The sequence below is a fragment of the Paramormyrops kingsleyae genome, chromosome 25, assembly GCF_048594095.1.
Source record: "Paramormyrops kingsleyae isolate MSU_618 chromosome 25, PKINGS_0.4, whole genome shotgun sequence".
NCBI lineage: Eukaryota > Metazoa > Chordata > Actinopteri > Osteoglossiformes > Mormyridae > Paramormyrops > Paramormyrops kingsleyae.
In genome coordinates, this window is record NC_132821.1 from 6368053 (window position 1) to 6374264 (window position 6212).

General features: G+C 41.0%; 1 long non-coding RNA gene across 2 annotated transcripts; it reads left to right on the top strand.

The window, feature by feature from the left end:
- The first annotated feature begins 2666 nt into the window (after nucleotides 1-2666).
- LOC111844669 (uncharacterized) lies at nucleotides 2667-5933 on the top strand. Of its 2 annotated transcripts, none has more exons than XR_011985705.1 (3): nucleotides 2667-4212; nucleotides 4392-5050; nucleotides 5213-5933. It is a non-coding gene; the product is annotated as an uncharacterized lncRNA (long non-coding RNA). The 2 variants fall into 2 exon arrangements; XR_011985704.1 differs by having other exon boundaries at nucleotides 2667-3472; nucleotides 4032-5050.
- Nucleotides 5934-6212: the final 279 nt, after the last annotated feature.

A 6212-nucleotide genomic window follows, 5' to 3' on the forward strand; every position in this document is an offset into this window, starting at 1 on the left:
TCTACCTCTCCTAAATCCATGCTGACTATCCCTCAAAATGTTATTTGAGTCCAGGTAATCTACCATTTTCTCTTTGATTATAATCTCCATAACTTTACCAGTTATACAAGTTAGACTGATTGGCCTATAGTTTGACAAATTACTTCTATCCCCTTTTTTTGAAAATGGGTGTTATGTTGGCATGCTTCCAATCAGAAGGTACCACACCTTCAGATAAGGATTTTTGAAACAGTAAAGTTAAGGGTCGGCAAATACTGTAATATCCCTCATCTCTTTTAACACTATAGGTAAGATGCCATCAGGGCCCTGTGATTTATTTATTTTGAGCTTAGCTAGGCTTTGCAAAACATCAGCTTCAGTTATACATATATTAGTTATAGACGATGCTGGATTAGTATTAAGAACTGGTAAGTTACTAGTGTCCTCAACAGTGAATACCCATGCAAAATTATCATTGAACTCATTCACTATATCATAAGATAAGTAAGATAAGATAACATAGTATAAGATTAAGATGATAAGGTGTGATAAGGTTATGATAAAATTGAATAAGATTAGTATAGGATAAGATTAAGATATGATAGGTTACGATAAGGTTAAGATTGTATAACATAGGATTAGATTAATTTTAAATAAAGCAGTCCTCCACAGAGGGGGGGTGGTGGAGGGAATATAAAAAAAAAATAGGATCAGTTAACATAAGGTTAAGATAAGATTGTATGACAGAAAATAACATAGGATAAGATTAAGATAGGGTTATGATAAGGTTAAGTAGTTCGGGGGCACAGCACTGCTGTTTGCTCATTGCTCAATTTTTCTGTCCTTTAATAACATTCAGTGAGCAATACTTGGGAGTGTATTATGAGACTCTAAGAGGCTAAGGCACTCATTGGATGTGTTGTCCGTTGTTTCAGTGTATGCTCCGACCGCGGTGAGTGGTCTTTCCTTGAGGGAGACATTTTACTCGCAAATCCACTGGGTGGTTGAAGGGTGCCCACAAGGTGACACTCCTCTGGTCATGGGTGACTTCAATGCGACCACTGTTACTGACAGGGCTGGCTATGAGGATTGTATCGGCCCCCATGGGTCTGGAAACCGGGGTGAAAGTGGCTCCATGTTCCTTGACTCTGCGAAAGGTCAGGGACTGCAGGTCACTGGATCCTGGTTCCTATGCTCTGAGCCGCATCATTGGACTTGGTACTCCAATACTGGTGATGCAGCGAAGGAGATCGATCACGTCCTTGCGGGCAGAACTGCAGGGTCTACAGAAGTGCCCAGTTTGTGAATTCTGATCACAGACTTGTTGTTGCTACTCTGAAGATTCAGCTTAGATCCAGTAGGCTACAACCTACTACGAGAATGAGGCTGGACTTAGCCAGACTCCAAGATCAGGCTGTTTCTGATGAGTTTGCACACGGTTTGTGTGAGAAATTTGCTGACTTGGGTGCGACTGCTGACTCTAATGTAATGTGGGAGACCTTCCGTGATAAGACCCTGAAGGTTGCCGCGGGTTGTGTTGGTGTTGCCAGTGTTCCCAGAAGGAGGTAGAGCTGGGAGATATGGCCTAAAAATAAAATCTCCGATTTTTTCACAAAAAATCCGATTTCCGATTTTAATCGATTTTCCCCTCCCCTACTCAAAATCAAACTACAGATGACAAAAATGGTTCAAAACAAGTTTTAACTTTATTTAGCTTTTTTTTTTACTTTAGGGTTAAAGTGCAATCTGACAAGCCATAAAAGATGCTTGTAAGTGAGATGGCAGACCACGCCATTGTAAACACTTTTAGAAACTTGTAAAAACTTTTAGAAAGCTTTCTCTATAGCTTATTTTCAAACTGGCAACAGCACAATACACCCTCAAACTTATAAATAAAAGTAATAAGTAATATTGTAATAATAATAGAAAAAAAACACACAATTTTATGTCAGCTTGGTATTAAGTAAATACTTTATGCCATTGGGCTTGACATAGTGCAAAAGAAAGCTTTTGAAAAATTGCCAGTGTTAAGAAAAATGAGGCACGTACTTAGGGTCTAAAACTTTTAGCATGTTAATGAATCCCAGCTTTTCCACAGTATGTATGGGCACCATGTCTTTTGCACTATACATCGCGACAGCGTTTGTTATCGCCTTCCACCTTGCCCCATTCTTATCATATGGCACAGTTCGAAAACGTGTCAGGGACGGTTGCTTGCTTAACTTTGTTTGTTGTGCTGGTGCTGCGGCTATTTTCATTTCGCTGGGAGCTGCACTTCTCCCACTCTGCTGCGTGCCTCTGCTTTACGTGCTAGAATAAATTAGTCGCGCTGCTTCCTTTGGTTGCAACAGTTTTTAAAGTCTTTGCAACGAGGACTTGTTTGGTCTGTGTCCGACCTCGCAAAACCGAACCAATTCCATATTACAGATGTAGCAACACTTTTCTTGGGCACAAGCGCCAGCTTTTCACCTGTCATTGCCATGTTGTTAGTGAATCTGCTACAGTGTTTGGGTGCGCCGCGCTAATTTACCCGTGAAGAATGGTGCGTCGCATTAGTTCCGCTTTTGGCGCTCGTGTGTAAAAAAAGTAATAAAATCGATTTTCATGAAAACACATCGTCCTGAACTGTAAATTCGAATTAATCGATTAAATTGATTTATCGCCCAGCTCTAGTAGTATGTGTGAATGCTTTTCACTTGTATATGTGCAAGGCATTTCACTTAAACAGGAAGGCATTTCACTTAAACAGGAAGTTGTTTTTAAAAAGCGCGCATTTATCGCTCAGTCCAACAGTAGCATTACGCAGGCAGCAGCTTTATTAAGTACCATATTGGCCTCAGCAGAGACAATCAGAACACTGTCAGAAACGTCAACAATCGGGCAGCAACCGATTGTCGCTACTGCAAGCGTGGACACGGTGGATAATCGCCTAATGACGCTTTTTCCGTCGGGCCGGCGTGGTACTGGTCTGCTGCCGACTGCACCTCCAGCTCCCAGAGGACGTGGACAACGTTATAACGCGCGACATTGCTTCAGGACCTGGAGTTTAGGCGGGAAAAGAAAAAGGTAAGTAAATGACTTTAACCCTCCTATTGTTAGATTCGGCAGTTTAGGAGGAAGTTAAAATAACCTTAATTTACACTGACTGACCGAGTCTCAGTTTTCTGTGCTGTTATACATATATATACATAAGCACTATTGGTTTTCAGGACCTGCCAGACTTTTGACTGACATTTTACAATAGATTTTTTTTACAGTGTACGCGAACAGGCGGAAGCAAGCAAAACCTGAGCAAGTTTTATATGGTTGTAGCATATCAAGTCTATAAAGTAAATTAAAGTATAAAAGCCTATAAAGTAAATATTGGTAATCAAATAAATTCGTTTTTTCATTCAAAGTAGGTCTAATAGGATTTTTTAAATTTCACGTAACGCTGTCAGTGAAATTTTATTTTATAGAGACGCAGCAGCAGCATCAACAGAAAAAAATTGAGGTATCTAAAACGTGGATGCTTAGCTTGTATATTCTTTAGGCTATTAAGCCCACTGATTCCTTTATTGTTAAGCCTATTTTTGTGTGGAATGCCATTGCCAAACCTGTCCGTTGTTGCCTATATGTTGCTTAAAAATAGATATTTTCTGAGTGGCAATGTTACCATTGCTCATATTTCTTTATGATATAAGGCTTCGGTTTAAGGTGACATTTGTTAGGCATGCAGATTATTTGCCCCTCTTTTAAATTGGAGCGAGCGTGGAGCGATTTGACTGGAGCGGGAGGAAATTTTAGTGGAGTGAGGAGCGGTGTTGAGCGGAGCGGCTTAGTACGAATTACAGCGGAGAAGCGGGCGGAGCCAACAGCCTCCACTGCGGTCACATGCTCTGATACAAAGCCTTATTAATAATTTAGCCATACTAAGCTGTTTATATTGTGGGCGTAAATAAATGTCCGTATAGCACAGAAAAGCTGGCGCACCACCAAATGTTGCGCCTGTCATCTGAAGCTCTAGTGATTATTGCGCATGCGCGATTTAATCGCGATTTGATATCGCCCAGGCCTACGTCCAACAGCACAACCCAGTCAGTGCGATGCATGCATACAAGGGCTGCATTTAAGATGGAGATGGCAACCTTCACACTAGCAGTAATGATGAAGATGGCTGTGGCACCGACCATGCAGCCAGCAGTTATGTTAAAAGGCGTAGAGGAATAGATGGACTAGTATGGAGACTAAAATGTAAGTGGCACACAGAATGTGAGATTAAGAGATTAGGATGATGGGAACTGATAACTGATACAAGCTGCTTAATTGTTTGATTATGACATTTTGGACATCATTTATCACAAATAATCTCACAAAATAGTTTGTTCAAATGCTTGTCAAATCACTGTTTCTGTTTTTTTTTATGTTTTTAGTGCAGAAAAGGCCCCAGTTCAAGAGATACTGATGTAACTGTCAAGCAAAATAATCACAAAACAGCAGTGCAGATTTAACATAAACCGGTCTGCTGTCTGGGAGGGAGCCTTGTGGGGCTTCCGAAGGGTCTCCTGTGATCCCAATTTGATGATGTGTGTCAAGTTCTCAGATGACATGGGGAAAAATGAGGAAGGGGTTGGTTTAGGAGGACCAAGGAGGGAATTCTTGAGGCTGCTGATGGAGACCATTTCCAGGTCAACTATGTTTGAGGGAAATGAACACAGCAGGAACTTAGCTCTTGACAGTACTGGTAATGACTATGACTTGGCTCTTGACAGTACTGGTAATGACTATGACTTCCTTTTATTGGTATATTTACATGCTTTTTAGATATTGATCTGATTAACACTTTATTTATAATAACAAATGCATGATATTTATGTTGTTTTTATTACATTACTTTTAATTCCATTTTATTTTAGCTCTAAGGGAGGACTGGTACTACACTGCTGGCAGAGACATTGCTGTAAGCTTGGTACATGATGGTCCACCACCAAACCTCCTCTCACCAACATTATTTACTCTTCTGGTTGATGCTTCACCAGACCCAGTTATAGAAGACATAGTTGACACAGAACTCTTGGAAAAATTCAGAAAGGTCAGTTTGTAGTTAATTTTTAAATGTCACATTATAGCAGAATTAGGTTGTATTACAATGTTCTATTCTAGTACTGCATAAGTACATTCTAATGTTGTCGTTTGAAAAGATTTTGACAGCAAATGTCAGCAAAGTAGATTCTTGTATTTGATCTCTTTGCAGCGATGTGGAAAACCCTGCGCTGCTATGAACTGCAGACTAGATCATTAACACACAGTCGAATGTGTGCCCTGATTGCCATGCATTTGCATGTGTGATTGCCTGTCCCTTCACTCCCAGTACTTCATTTACGTTGCAATACATCAAGGGGGACTCTTGACCGGCACTCGACGCGCGGTGGCGCATTGCAAGGTGCTAAAATGTCAGATTTAGAATTACACAGTGGCGCCTTCAAAGGCGCCATTTGGTCAGGTATTGAATTACACAGCGGCTTTTTGGAGTACCCCGTTTTCCTTTGTGCCAGCCCCGTGACTGAAAATAATAATAAAAAAGCATAATCTAATAATAAAACAGTCTGTCACCATGGAACCCCAGTCAAATGTGATTTCAGTGACTTTTGCCAATCACTCCCGATGTGCTTCTCCAGACATAGCAAAGGGGATTATTTTCAAAATATAGCGGGGATCAAAAGAGAAAGGCGTGGCCAGCCACTGCGGTACATCAGCACACCTTAGAGAATCTTCACTTGGTGGTTTGGAGAGATGGTGAGGTACTCTGGCAGTACAGTGGCTGACATGGTGGCTGTAGACCCAAGAAATGTCTCCGAACACCTGGAGGAAGAGACAATGGAGAGTAATGGAGGCACACCAGAAAGTACAGAGTCAGATACTGCAGAAGAAAGTGAGGAAGAGAGTACTGAAAGCGAAGAGGACAGTTCGGAGAAGTAAGACGGATCCTGCACATCTTCAATGTCCAAAAATGGCAAAATTTGCTGGAGCGCAACTCCATGCACTTCTGCAGGCAGGATGCAGGATGCCTGCAAAATTTATAATGAAGAGAAATCTGGGACCAACATGACTGTGCATGGCTGGGGCTGAAGACATCGTGTCTACATTCAATGTAGTTTTCCCTACAACAAATAAAACTATTATAATAAAAATGACAAATTTGGAAGGGAGTAAGAAATTCGGGACCGATTGGAGAGATACAAACGAAATTGAAT